The following is a 15,471-nucleotide window of genomic DNA, read 5'->3' on the forward strand; positions in this document are numbered from 1 at the left end:
GGAAACAGGAAATTATAGACCAGTTAGTCTGACATCAGTGGTGGGGAAGATGGTGGAGTCAATTATAAAAGACGAAATTGCGAAGCATTTGGATAGCAGTAACAGGACCATTCTGAGTCAGCATGGACTTATGAAGGGGAAATCATGCTTGACTAATCTGGAATTTTTTGAGGATGTAACTAGGAAAATGGGCAGGGGAGAGCCGGTGGATGTAGTGTACCTTGACTTTCAGAAAGCCTTCGACAAGGTCCCACATAGGAGATTAGTGGGCAAAATTAGAGCACATGGTATTGGGGGTAGGGTACTGATATGGATAGAAAATTGGTTGGCAGACAGAAAGCAAAGAGTGGGGATAAATGGGTCCCTCACAGAATGGCAGGCGGTGACTAGTGGGGTACCGCGAGGCTCGGTGCTGGGACCGCAGCTATTTACAATATACATTAATGACTTGGATGAAGGGATTAAAAGTAACATTAGCAAATTTGCAGATGACAGAAAGCTGGGTGGAAGCGTGAACTGTGAGGAAGATGCTATGAGATTGCAGGATGACTTGGACAGTCTGTGTGATTGGGCGGATGCATGGCAGATGCAGTTTAATGTGGATAAGTGTGAGGTTATTCTCTTTGGTGGTAAGAATAGGAAGGCAGATTATTATCTGAATGGTGTCAAATTACGAAAAGGGAACATACAACGAGATTTGGGTGTCCTAGTGCATCAGTCACTGAAAGGAAGCATGCAGGTACAGCAGGCAGTGAAGAAAGCCAATGGAATGTTGGCCTTCGTAACAAGAGGAGTTGAGTATAGGAGCAAAGAGGTCCTACATTTGTACAGGGTCCTAGTGAGACCGCACCTGGAGTATTGTGTGCAGTTTTGGTCTCCAAATTTGAGGAAGGATATTCTTCGTATTGAGGGCGTGCAGCGTAGGTTTACTAGGTTAATTCCTGGAATGGCGGGACTGTCGTATGTTGAAAGACTGGAGCGACTAGGCTTGTATACACTGGAATTTAGAAGGATGAGAGGGGATCTTATTGAAACATATAAGATTATTAAGGGGTTGGACACTTTAGAGGCAGGAAACATGTTCCCAATGTTGGGGGAGTCCAAAACCAGGGGCCACAGTTTAAGAATAAGGGGTAGGCCATTTAGAACAGAGACGAGGAAAAACGTTTTATGTCAGAGAGTTGTGAATCTGTGGAATTCTCTGCCTCAGAAGGCAGTGGAGGCCAGTTCTCTGAATGCTTTCACGAGAGAGCTAGATAGAGCTCTTAAGGATAGCGGAGTATGGGGAGAAGGCAGGAACGGGGTACTGATTGAGAATGATCAGCCATGATCACATTGAATGGTGGTGCTGGCACGAAGGGCCAAATGACCTATTGTCTATTATCTATTGTCTAAATGGGGAGAAAATCCAGAAATCGGAAGTGCAAAGGGACTTGAGAGTGCTGGTGCAGGATTCCCAAAAAGTTAATCTGCAAGTCGAAGCGGTAGTAAAGAAAGCAAACACAATGCTGGCAAGTGGGCTAGAATACAAAAACAGGGATGTAATGCTGAGGCTCTAAGGCACTGGTGAGGCCACATTTGGAGTATTGTGAGCAGTTTTGGGCACCATATCTGAGGAAGGATGTGCTGGCTCTGGAGAGGGTCCAGAGGAGGTTTATAAGAATGATAGACACAAAAAGCTGGAGTAACTCAGCGGGACAGGTAGCATCTCTGGAGAGAAGGAATGGGTGACGTTTCGGGTCGAGACCCTTCTACAAGAATGATTCCAGGAATGAGTGTGTTAACATATGATGAGCGTTTGACGGCATTGGGCCTGTACTCGCTGGAATTTAGAAGAATGAGGGGGGACCTCACTGAAACTGACCAAATAGTGAAAGGCATGGATAGAGTGAATGTGGAGAGGATGTTTCTACTAGTGGGAGAGTCTAGGTTTCAAGTGCGCCTTAATTCTGTTTTCTTCCTGTCAACGTTGTCGGCTATCTGTGCACATGGTCTCTGAGATTGCTCAGTCCTTAATATCCTACTATTTGTGTGTATTTCCTTGACTTGCTACCTCATAGTTTATGGGATTGAATTTCATTTGTTACTTTAGTTTAATTTAATTTAGTTTAAAGAAACAGGGTTTAAGCCCCACTGAGTCTGCATCGACCAGCGATCACTGTACACTAGTTCTATCCTACACGCTAGGAACAATTTACAGAAGCCGGATTAATGGTTAAATGTGCACATTTTTGGAATGTAGAAGGAAACTGGGGCACCCAGAGAAAACCCATGCGGTTACGAGGAGAATGTACGCACTCCATACAGAGTCACCTGCTGTCAGGATTGAACCCAGGTCTTTGGCACTGTGATGCAGCAACTCTACCACTGCGCCACTGTGCCATTCACGTGTGTACTTTGTTATCTGTCTGCAGGTTTGTTGCTGTCAATGGCACTACCAAGTTTGGCACTCCACAATGTGCAGTCAGAACAATTCTTACCGACCATTATCTCATTGCCAATTTTGGATCCAACGTCATTTATACTGACTTATTTTTGCAAGAATAAACAATTAATGTTTCTGATGCAGTTTTCCACAAGGCTTATTGAAGATGAGAAGGAATGTTAAGTGAGCAAACATGTAGGAGGCAGCTTGATGAAACTGCTGCACTTTTTGTTGCATTCAAAATAATATTCTGGATGAATGGCAAAATAATTTTGTTGGTATTATAACAAAGATGTATTGGTTGTGGGTATTGAAAACTAATTACAAAGCATTCATTCAGTGCTCCTCATTGACATCAGCACTACTTTGAAGTCCATGTTATCGCCTGGCATGTGCTGTCCCTTGATGTCTCCTGAGGTCATCAGGTGACCGAGGTCAGCTGAACATCCTACCACAACCAGAGAGCAGTCCTAAACTACTATCCACATCATTGGTGATCTTGGACTATCCTTGATCAGACTTTGCATTAAACATTATTCCCATATCATGTATCTATGCACTGTAAATGGCTGGATTGTAATCATGTATTGTCTTTCCCCTGACTGGATAGCACTCAATAACAGCTTTTCACTGTACCTCAGTACACGTGACAATAAAGGAAACCGTAAACTGTAAAGGTGACAACAGATTTGACCAGAGAAATACAGCTAAGTCCTAGCAGCGAGTTATATGTTAGGACTTTCATCTGGTGACTAATATTGGTCCTGACTGATTACAAAGATAACCATTTCAAAGCATGCAACTTTGAATGAGTTGAAAAATTCATGGGATAGATCTGAAATATCAGATAGAAAAATGTAATCAGAAATTTGTATCTATTTTAGCATGCTCTTTTAGAATTCCTAATAAAAATATTTGAAGAGAAAATTTGCCGTTTGTGCATTGCAGTAATGAGATTGAAGGCTGCATGTAAGTTGATTTTGTGGTTGTAAAATTATTATCACAGTTTTGAATGAACATTCAGTGCTTGGTGCCGCAGCACTATTTCAGCTCTAATTAACTGGAAATGCTATAATTTTATTTTTCCTTTTCCTCTTCTGTTTTATTCTTTGCCATGGTAGAAAACACCCTATTTATGGGAAGGCACGACAGCTGATTTTGTTCGGGCCTGATTTTCTCACTTGAATTGCCTTTGTACATTTTGGCAGCATCTAAGAGTGAAAAATGCAGTGAAAGGAAAAATAACCACAATACAATGTTACTATTGGTAGTATTGAGAGACCGATGACAAACCTTCTTACTGTAACTTGTCCATTTAATAGAAACATAGAAAATAGGTGCAGGAGGAGGCCATTCGGCCCTTCGAGCCAGCACCGCCATTCATTGTGATCATGGCTGATCGTCCCCAATCAATAACCCGTGCCTGCCTTCTCCCCATATCGCTTGATTCCACTAGCCCCTGGAGTTCTATCTAACTCTCTCTTAAATCCATCCAGCGATTTGGCTTCCACTGCCCTCTGTGGCAGGGAATTCCACAAATTCCACAAATTCACAACTCTCTGGGTGAAAATGTTTTTTCTCACCTCAGTTTTAAATGGCCTCTCCTTTATTCTAAGGCTATGGCCCCTGGTTCTGGACCCTCCCAACATTGGGGAATATTTTTCCTGCATCTAGTTTGTCCAGTCCTTTTATAATTTTATATGTTTCTATAAGATCCCCTCTCATCCTTCTAAACTCCAGTGAATACAAGCCTAGCCTTTTCAATGTTTCCTCATATGACAGTCCCGCCATCCCAGGGATCAATCTCGTGAACCTACGCTGCACTGCCTTAATTACAAGGATGTCCTTCCTCAATACTCCAGATGTGGTCTTACCAGGGCCCAATACAACTGCAGAAGAACCTCTTGACTCCTATACTGAAATCATCTTGTTATGAAGCCCAACATTCCATTAGCTTTCTTCACTGCCTGCTGTACCTGCACGCCAACGTTCAGTGACTGGTGTACAAGGACACCCAGGTCTCGCTGCACCTCCCCCTTACCTAAACTAACTCCATTGAGATAATAATCTGCCTCCTTGTTTCTGCCGCCAAAGTGGATAACCTCACATTTATCTATATTATACTGCATCTGCCACGCATCTGCCTACTCACTCAACCTGTCCAGGTCACCCTGCAACCTCCTAACATACTCTTCACAGTTTACACTGCCACCCAGCTTTGTGTCACCGCAAACGTGCTAGTGTCCCTCTTCCAAATCATTAACATATATGATAAACAGTTGCGGCCCCAACAGTTGAGGCCTTGTGGCACTCCACTCGCCACTGCCTGCCATTCTGAAAATGACCCGTTTACTCCTACTCTTTGCTTCCTGTCTGCCAACCAATTTTCTATCCATGTCAACACCCTACCCCCAATACCATGTGCTCTAATTTTAGTCACCAATCTCCCGTGCGGGACCTTATCAAAGGCGTTCTGAAAGTCTAGATACACTACATCCACTGGCTCCCCTTCGTCCATTTTACTTGTCACATCCTCAAAAAAAATCCAGATTAGTCAAGCATGATTTCCCTTTCATAAATCCATGCTGACTTGGACTTATCCTTTTACTGCTATCCAAATGCACCATTATTACCTCTTTAATAATTGACCCCAGCATCTTTCCCACCACCAAAGTCAGGCTAACTGGTCTGTAATTCCCCGTTTTCTCTCTCGCTCTTTTCTTGAAAAGTGGGATAACATTAGCTATCCTCCAATCCACAGGAACTGATCCTGAATCTATTGAACATTGGAAAATGATCACCAATGCGTCCACTATTTCTAGAGGCACCTCCCTGAGGACCCTGGGATGCAGACCATCAGGCCCAGGGGATTTATCATCCTTCAGTCCCATTAGTCTACCCAATACTATTTCTCGCCTAATGAAAAATTCTTTCAGTTCCTCTACCCCCCTAGATCCTCTGTCCTCCAATACATCTGGGAGATTGTTTGTGTCTTCCTTAGTGAAGACAGATCCGAAGTACCTGTTCAACTCTTCTGCCATTTCCTTGTTACCCATAATAATTTCACCCGTGTCTGCCTTCAAGGGACCCACATTTGACTTTGCTACTCTTTTTCTGATAGATACCATTCTCTTCCATGTGTGATTGCTTTAAATGGTTTTACAGCCAGTTGTGGTTTTATTACTAAATTTCCATGGCAGAATTTATATGTTTCTTATCTTTACTGCTTTCCTGCCCCAGCTGCATCTCCCCGGCTTCAGTAATCAGTGAGAGTCAAAGTTAGTGTTGCACAAACCACCAAGTGTGTTGTCGTATCTTTGCCTTTGGAGCATGGGGGAAATGAAAGCACCTGGAGAAAACCAGGGTGGTTACGCAGCGAATGGATACACTCCACGTGGTCATTGCCAGAGGTCTGGGATTGAACCTGGATGTGCAGCACAATGAGGAAGCATCTCTTCCAACAGTGCCACTGCTCAATAGATGCTTTAATGCTGTAATTCCAACTGATGCATTTCATTTTGTGCATTTGTTCATGTTCTATTAATATTGCAGCCAGTATTACGGTGTTACTATACACAAATAGAGCAAGTTTAAAAAGCCTTGTCATGCCACAGAGTAGACCACAGGCAGAGGAAGCAGACAGTAAACACGTGGGGCGTGTAGGATCCTTTTCTTTTAAAGTAGTGTAGTGGACCAAGGCCCACTAATCAAGATGCGGTAGAGTTGCTGCTTTACAGCGAATGCAGCGCCGGAGACTCAGGTTCGATCCTGACTACGGGTGCTGCACTGTAAGGAGTTTGTACGTCCTCCCCGTGACCTGCGTGGGTTTTCTCCGAGATCTTCGGTTTCCTCCCACACTCCAAAGACGTACAGGTATGTAGGTTAATTGACTGGGTAAATGTAAAAAATTGTCCCTAGTGGGTGTAGGATAGTGTTAATGTGCGGGGATCGCTGGGCGGTGCGGACTTGGTGGGCCGAAAAGGCCTGTTTCCGCGCTGTATATATATGATATGATATGATATGCTCGAATTGATGATCTACTTATGAGTTTATAATCACGATTGTTAAATTCAGTCAAATAAACATGCAACTTTGGAAGAAAGTTGGGCAGTGATGTGACTGTGAAACTAGATTGTTGTAAAAACCCACCTGGCACATCACCATCCTTCAGCAAAGGAAATCCGTGCTCCTGCCCCAATCTGACCTCGTGACAACAGGCCAACACCAGTGTTTTATTCATATAGAGTCTTATCGTAAATAAGCAGGTACTTTGGTCAAACTTGCACACACCGACAAAGATGTCCCATCGACTCCAGTCCCATCTGCCTGTGTTTGGCCTGTATCCCTCTAAACCTGTCCTATCTATGTACCTGTCCAAATGTCTTTAAATGTTGTTATAGTTTCTGCCACAACTACCTCCTCTGGCAGGTTGTTCCATATACCCACCACCTACTGTGAAAAAGTTGCCCCATAGTTTTGTATTACATTTTTCCCCTCTCACCGTAAACCTATGTCCACTGGTATTTGATTTCCCAACTCTGGGTAAAATACTTTGTGCATTTACGTTATCTATTCTCCTCATGATCTTATGCATCTCTATGAGCCCCCCAATTCTCCTGTGCTCCAAGAGATAATGTCCTAGCCTGCCCAACCTCACCCTAAAGCTCAGGTTCTCAAATCTAGGCAACATCCTCTAAAACCTTCCCTGCACTTTTTGCAGCTTAACAACTTCCTTCCTCTAACAGAGTGACTGTAAGTAAGCATGATACTCGAAATGTGAGCTCACCAATGTCACGTGTAACTGTCACATATCATCCCGCTTTCTAAACTGATGAAGGCCAAAGTATAAAAAGCCTCTTTGACCACCCAAGCTATCTGTGATGCCACTTTCAAGGAACTGGAAAACTACCTTCCTAAATTCCTCTGCTCTACAACAGTCTCCAGAGCCCTGCCATTTACTGTGAAGGTCCTGCCTTAATTTGACTTCCTAAAATGCAACACCGCACACTTATCTGCATTAAACTCCATTAACCATCCCTCAAACCACTTGCCCAACTGATCAAATCTTGCTGTAATTTTTGCTAACTATCTTCACTATCTATGCTAGCACCCACTTTAGTGCCATCTGCAAACTTACAAATCATGCATTGTACATTCTCATCCAAATCGTTGATATAAATCAGAAACATTATTGGGCCCAGCACGATTCCCGAGGCACACTAGCTAGTTCTCTCTGGATTGCATGTGATCTAACCTTCCAGAGTAGCCTACCATGCAGAAACTTATCAAATGACTTGCTGAAGTGCGTTGGCAGCATCTACGGTTTTGCTCTTGTGAACCTTTTAGGTTACATCTTCAAAAAAACTCAGTCATTTTGATAAGACACTATCTCCCACTAATATTCCAATCACTCACCCTTCCCAATTTCATTAACAATAGTCAAGCTTTGCCCTTTCCCTTGTAGGGCCCTCTACATATTGACTAAGGAAACTTTCCTGAACACATTTGACAAATTCCACCCTATCTAAGCCTTTGACACTATGGCAGTCGCAGTCTATAGTAGGAAATTTAAAATCCCCTGCCATGACCACCCTATTAGTCTTGCAGCTGCCTTAATCTTCCAGCATATTTGTTCTTTTAATCCCAGTTCACCATTTAGTGGCCTTTCGTACACTCTCCACAAGGTAATCATCCCTTTTTTATTCCTCAGCTCCACCCATGTAGCTTCACTAGATGGACCATCAGTAATGTAATCTTGGACTACTGCTGTGGTGTGCTCCTTGATCATTAAAGCAACCACCCTTCTGGAGAACGTGGATAGGTGATATTTCAGTCTGAACAAGTCCCGACCCGAAACATCACCTATCCACGTTCATAAGTTCATAAAATCATTAGTGACAGGAACAGATTTAGGCCATTCAGCCCATCGTCTACTCCACCATTCAATCATGGCTGATCTCTCTCTCCTAACCCCATTCTCCTGTCTTCTCCCCATAACGTCCTGACCAGCTAAGTTACTGCAGAATTTTGTGTCTTTCCTTGATAAATCAGCATCTGCAGTCCCTTGTTTCTTACAGGTCAGGCAGCATCCCTGAAGAATATGGATAGGTGAAGCTTCGGTTTGGGACCCTTCTGATTCATTGTAGGGTGAGGGGGGCTAGGAGAGGCAGGGCAAAGCATAGCAGGTAATAGGCAAACACAGGTGAAGGAGGTTTTTGATGGGCGGATGGTTGGACAAAGGCCAGGGATGAAAGAAACGATGTGAGACAAAAGGATTGAAGAGCTGTGAATTGTGAGGCCAGAGGAAGGAATGTAGGTGGGAATGTAGATGCGAGTCAAGATGGGGTAGAGGAGAGAGGGGGGGAAGTTGTTAGAGATTATCTAAAATTGGAGAATTCATTGTTCATGCCATAGGGTTGTAAGCTACCCAGGCGGAATACGAGGTGCTGTTCCTCCAGTTTGCATGTGGCCTCACTCTGTCAGTGGAGGAGGCCCAGGACAAAAAGGTGTGAATGGGAAGGGGTGTTAAAATGGTTAGCAACCGGGTGATCCTATAGGCCTTCATGGATCGAGCGCAAATGTTCGGCGAAATGATCTCCCAAGTCAACCCTTGGTCTCACCCATGTACAGAAGGCAATTGAATTCTCCAAGTTTAGGTAAACTCCAACAAGCCTCACATTTCTCTACCCCTGCCCTCCTCTCCTGTCCTTCACACCATAGAAATAAAGATTCATTTACATGTTGCGTGGATTGGAGGACTTTTGGTTTTGGGGAGAGTTTGGTTCGGCTGAGTTTGCTTTTCTTGGAGTGAAGGAAGCTGAGGTGTGATATAATAGATGTATGTAAAATTATAAGAGGCATGGATGATAATAAATAGTCTTATTTTTTTCCTATGATAATGTCATCAAAGGTGAGCGGAAGGTATTTTAAAGGGGATTACAGTTTTAATTCACTTTTTAATATGTCACATAATATTATATTGAATCGTTCAGAAAACCGTGTAAGCCTAAAGGGATCTTGGGAACCAGAGCTCCAGTGTGAAGGGAGTGTGCTGAATATTTCCTGATGAGCTGAAGATTATAGAGCCTATTATTGGAATTTTACTGGACCATTTAATTATTTTCATATTCAAACATACAACATTTTCCATCTTAACTATATTGTGCACAATCATCTTGGGGAGGAAATTCCCCCCAAAAATCACATCCGTTGCTAATGAAGAAATTTCTCTACTTTCCAGGTCTATTTTAACATAGAACAGTACAGCACAGGAAGGAGCCCACAATGTTTGTGCCAAACATGCTGCCAAGCTAAACTGATCTCATCTGCCAGCACATAATTCCGATCCCCCTATTCCCTGCACTACCATGTGCCTATCCAAAAGCCACTTAAATGCCACTATCGTATCTGCCTCCACTACCATCCCTGGCAATGTGTTTAAGGCCCCATTCTCTGTATGAAAAATAAATTGCCCTGAACATCTCAATTTTTCTTTGCCCACTCCCCTTATAGCTATTCCGTCTAGTGGGGGAAAGGTTCTGATTGTCTATGATGCTTCATAATTTGTCTTCATCATAATTCATAATCAAAATGCCTCATAAGTTCAGGAGAAACTTGAAGAAGGGTCATGACCGGAAACATCACCCATTCCTTCTCTCCAGCGATGCCGCTTGTCCTGCTGAGTGACTCCAGCATTTTGTTTCTAGCTTCGATGTAAACCAGTATCTGCAGTTTCTTCCTTCACATTAAAACTTATGGAGTTGTGATCACTATCTTTAAAGTGCTCTGCCACTGGAACGCCAGTCATCTGGCCAGGCTCATTTGCCAATATGGTCCCTCTTTGAGTCGGAGTATCCACATACCATTTAAGAACACCTTCTTGGATATACCGAACACATTCTGCCCTGTCTAATCCTCTTGCCCAGACTAAGCCCCAGTCAATATTGAGGAAATTAAAGTTACCCACTACAAAAATCCTGTGCTTCTTGCATCCTCTATAATTTGCTAGTTATTATTTTGGCTGGACCTTGGGTTCTCTACTCCCCTGGAAGGAGGTGGGGAGTAGAATACCTGCACCTGCTCTGTCAGGCTCCCGAAGAATTTTACACTTTTCAGTAAGATCATTTGTTCCAAAGTCTTGGGAATAGAGGCCTAAACTATGCAGTCTTCGCCTGCCAAACAAGATCCTCATTCCCCAAATCGGTCTAGTGAATCTTCATTGCATTTCTGCAAAGAAGAGCATTCCTCCTTGGGCAATGAATCCCAAACTAGACATGGACTCCATATGTAGTCTTTCCAAGGCACTATTTAATTGCAGTAAGGATGTCACAATTTATACTCTAGTCCCTGTGCAATAAAAGGTGACCCTGCTTAATGAGCCTGCATGTTAAGATTCTGGGATTTATCTGCGAGAACACACAGGTCTTACTGAGTAGCAGCATTTCCCAGCCTTGCCTTTTATCTAAGCTTTTTGAAAATCTAAATGCATTTCTCTTTATTCAGTCTGCTAGTAACAAGCTCAAAAACCTCTCTTTAGCTTTATCTAATGCTGCAGGCACATTAATTAGAAGTACTAATACTGTGGATTCAAATAATATGGGTGTTGGCGCAGAGTAGAGTTGCTGCCTACAGCACCAGAGACCCTGGTTCGATCTTGACTAGTGTTCAAGGAGCATCTTATCTTAAAGATGTAAAAAGGAAGGGGAAGGAATTCCACGGTCTAGGGCATTGAGAATTGAAGGCACTACCACCGGTGGAAGACTGATGAAGTTCAGGGATGATCACAAATCCAGAATTAGGGAAACTTTGGAGCTTTCAAAGTGTGGAGATAGGAAGTGGTGAGGGTATGGAGATATTAGTACTCACGAGCAACACAGTATAGGGCAGATGACTCAACAAGAATCAGTGTCAATTGGGATGTGATCTGCTGAGTTTTGGACAACAAACCTTTATGGAGGATAGGATGGATTAAAGAGGCCACATCTTAGCCTGGATTAAGGACGATCAAGTGTAGACTTCATGGGAATTGCCATATATTGACACAGCTGGTTATGACAAATAATAATGGGTGGCACGGTGGCCCAGCAGTAGAGCTGCTGCCTCACAATGCCAGATACTCGGGTTCGATCCTGACTATGGGTGCTGTATGGAGTTTGTACATTCTTCCTGTGACTGTGGGTTTTCTCTAGGTGCTCGGGTTTCCTAGCACGCTCTAAAGATGTGCAGGTTGTAGATTAATTGGCTTCTGCAAATTGTATATTGTCCCTAGTGTGTAGGATAGTGCTAGTGTACAGGGTGATCGCTGGTCGGCGCAGGCACGCTGTTTTCACACGGTATCTCTAAACTCTCTAACAGTAAAGTAAAAGGAATGTCCCATGAGGAAGAGGGCAGTTTGTAATTGAGAACTCAATTGCAAATAGAGGAATTATAACTCTTATAAAGGTATACTATGAGCTATGAATTATCACGTGATTGAATTATGAAACATACTACAACGTAGTAGGAGGCCTCTTGCTCATTGGCCCCATGAGGCGTGCACTCTAGCAGTCCAGCGCGACCAAGCTCTCCATCGTTTGTATATCATTTTCCTCTCAAGTACTTATCCAATTTCATTTTGAATGCCACAATTGAATCTGCCAATATTTTCACCAACGGTGCATTCCCGATTTAATGCATGCTGCGTAGAAAAGATTTTCCTCTTCAACTTCTTTAGTAAACGTGGTTTTCCCCCCTTCTGTCATAGATGGATTCCTCACCCATGTCTTCTCTATGTCCCATAGCCCTGCTCTTGCTCCCCCTCCCCCCAGACAGAACAAGGATTGGTGTTTGGTAGTTCCCCTGGTTCTCACCTATCATCCCACCAGCCTCTGCATCCAACACATCATTCTCTGACATTTTGGTCCCCTCCAATGTGATCCCTCCACCAGTCATATCTTCCCATCCCCACCCCTTTCCACCTTCTGCAGAGATCTCAACTCCATGGTTCACTTATCCCTTTCCACCCAAAACACTCCCCCCTTGGGTACTTTCCCACAGTAGATTTAACACTGTCTTGAAACCATTGCCCTCATCTCCATCCAGGGACCCCAGCAGTCCAGGTGAGCAGAGTTTCGCATGCACCTCCTCAAAGCTTATGTACTGCATCCGGTGTCCCCAATGTGGCCTCCTGTATATCGGTGAGACTAAGCATAGACGGTGATCGTTTTGTCGAATACTTGTGCTTGGTCTGCCAGGGCCTGCTGGATCACCCAGTTGCTAATCATTTTAACTCCTCTTCCCATTCCCTTTCTGACCTTTCTGTCCTGGGCGTCCTCCATTGCCAGAGTGAGGCCACAAGCAAATTGGAGGAACAGCACATCGCATTCCTTTGGGCAGCTTGCAACCCAATGATATGAACCTTGAATTCTTCAATTTTTGGAAACTACCAAACACCAACCCCCCCCCCCCCCCCATCCCAACTGGACTCGCACCTATTTCTCCCCTCTCCCACCCCCTTATCCTTCTTCCTACATTCATTCCTCCAGCTTCATAATTCGCAACCCTACAAGTCTTTTGTCTCATGCCTCCTGTCTTTTCATCTCTGACCTTTGTCCATCCATCTGCCTCCTCATATGCATCCATTTATTATGTGTAGGAAGGAACTGCAGATGCTGGTTGAAACCGAAGATAGACACAAACAGCTGGAATAATTCAGCAGGTCAGACAGCATCTCTGGGGAATTGAAATAGGTGACATTTCGAGTGGAGACTCTTCCCCAGTCTGAAGAAAGGTCTGGACCCGAAACATCACCTATCCCATTTCTCCAGAGATGCTGTCTGACCCGCTGAGTTACTCCAGCTTTTTGTGTCCATCTTCCACTTATTACTTGCCAGGCTTTGTCCTGCCCCATCTCTTTTCCGGCTTTCTTTCTCCCCCACTCACCACCATATATCTGAAGAAGAGTTCCAACCCAAAAGGTCACCTATCCATGTTCACCAAAACTGCTGCCTGTCCTGCTGAGTTACCTGTTGTGTCCTTTTATGCTCTCCAATAGCTTCCATATCACTGATGTGAGGCTCACTGGCCCGTAATTCCCTGCATTCTCTCTACTTCCATTCTTTAATAAAGGAACAAGTTTAGCTATTTTCCAGTCCACTGGGACCTCCCTTGCCTGTGGCTAGCGAAGACACAGAAATCTTTGTCAAAGCTCCCGCAATTCCTCTCTTGCCTCGCTCAATAACTGGGATAGCTGTATTCTGCACGCTGCTTACTTTCTCTGTTTCACTGCTTGTTGTACTCGCATATGGTTTGATTTGCCTGGAAAGCCTTTCACTGTATCTCAGGATATATGAAAATAATAAACTCATAACCTGATCCCAGTCTTGTTTGCTGCTTTTACGGGTCAGTTTAAATGACTTCTCCTTGTATCTGTTGCTGTCACTATCCTATTTTATCTTTGTAATGAACAAGTTGTTTATCCATGCGCTCCTTAAATTTGCCTTTGACTGTGCGTAGTGAGCTGCATACGTGAAGTTCACTGATCTGTCTTAGCCAACTTTTGCCTCATATCCCTGTAGTTTCCGTCATTTAGATTAAAATAATCTGGCACGTCTCTCTCTATCTAGTTTAGTTTAGTTTAGAAATACAGCATGGAAACAGGCCCTTCGGCCCACTGGGTCCACGCCGATCAGCGATCCTCACGCACTAATACTACCCTATACACACTAGGGACAATTTACAATTATACCGCCAATTAACCTGCAAACCTGTACGTCTTTGGAGTGTGGGAGATCCCGGAGAAAACCCATGCAAGTCACGGGGAGAGCATACAGACTCAGTACAGACAAACACCCGTAGTCAGGATCGAACCTGGGTCCCTGGCGCTCTAAGGCAGTAACTCTACCGCTGCGCCACCATGCCACCCGTAGCAAAGCTTTGTATCATAACCTTTGTCTCTTCCTCAAGGGGCATTGCACAATTGCTACTTAACCCATTCTCATTGTGCAACACGCAGTCTACAAACACCTGCGCCCTGCATGGTTTCTCAGTGTAGTAGCCCAGAAAGCCATCCTGCATATGACTTATTTTGACTTTCCAAGACAACTACTTTTCAAGAAATATCTGAGGTTTGTAGAACAGGGAAATGGTTAAAAAAAAAGCATGTTCTGTCTAATTTATTTACATTTGCTTTTTATTTTTAACTATATTTTATAATTTAAATCAATTATAAAATATTTAAAATCAATTATACAAATCTTTTTTTAAATGAATTAAGAATCTAAACTTTTCTGAGCCTTGTTTTGCTCCACTTCATCGCCAAAGTTTGTACATCCTAAATTTCAACGCACGTGAGATGGCAAATTCTCTGCTGCATTTATTATTTTAATCGTTTAAACAGCTGCCTAACACGTTTGAAAACCCTAGCCTTTCTGTTCCAGCGATTAGCTGAGGATCCCAAGGTGATACTCACTGGTTGTATTAACCCACTGCCAGAGATTGCAGGGAAAAAGTTGCAAATCCATTAATTATATTAATAAAGTGTGCTTATCTATTTGGATTACATTCGGTACAAAGTGGCAGATTAGGGATTGGTTATTGGTGTGATTACTTCATTACAAAGTGTCCACATTTTTACTCCATTATACATTTAATTGTACCTCAGACATTGTCAGACATTTCTTCCAAAGTATGGTTATTCCATTTTATATGATTCAGCAACATTTAAACTAACATTTATAATTTTTGCATCGATTGCTCAAAATGAATGAAGCAAATTCTCTTGAAACAATCTCTGAGAAAGCAAAATAAAAGTAGATATTGAAAATCTAAAATAAAATCAAAGTGATGGAAATCACAGCAGATTAGGCACTATGATTAGACACTATCTGTGATTTGAGAAACCAAGTAAACGTTAACCTCTATTTGTGATATGTAGTCGAGTCAATATTAAATGCATATGAAGTTATGTGAATGTTTCTTACTTATTTAAGACAGCAACAGATAGAATCAATTGAATCAGATTTATTTTGCCCTCTACCCTTCTCATAAGTTCGAGGAGCAGAATTAGA

The 15,471-nt window shown here is 43.0% G+C and overlaps 1 protein-coding gene across 4 annotated transcripts in view; it reads left to right on the top strand.

Moving 5' to 3' along the window:
• cux1b (cut-like homeobox 1b) overlaps positions 1-15,471 on the top strand; it is a 477,189-nt gene that overhangs the window by 54,696 nt on the left and 407,022 nt on the right. The window lies entirely within an intron of this gene.

This window comes from Rhinoraja longicauda, chromosome 26 (assembly GCF_053455715.1).
Source record: "Rhinoraja longicauda isolate Sanriku21f chromosome 26, sRhiLon1.1, whole genome shotgun sequence".
NCBI lineage: Eukaryota > Metazoa > Chordata > Chondrichthyes > Rajiformes > Arhynchobatidae > Rhinoraja > Rhinoraja longicauda.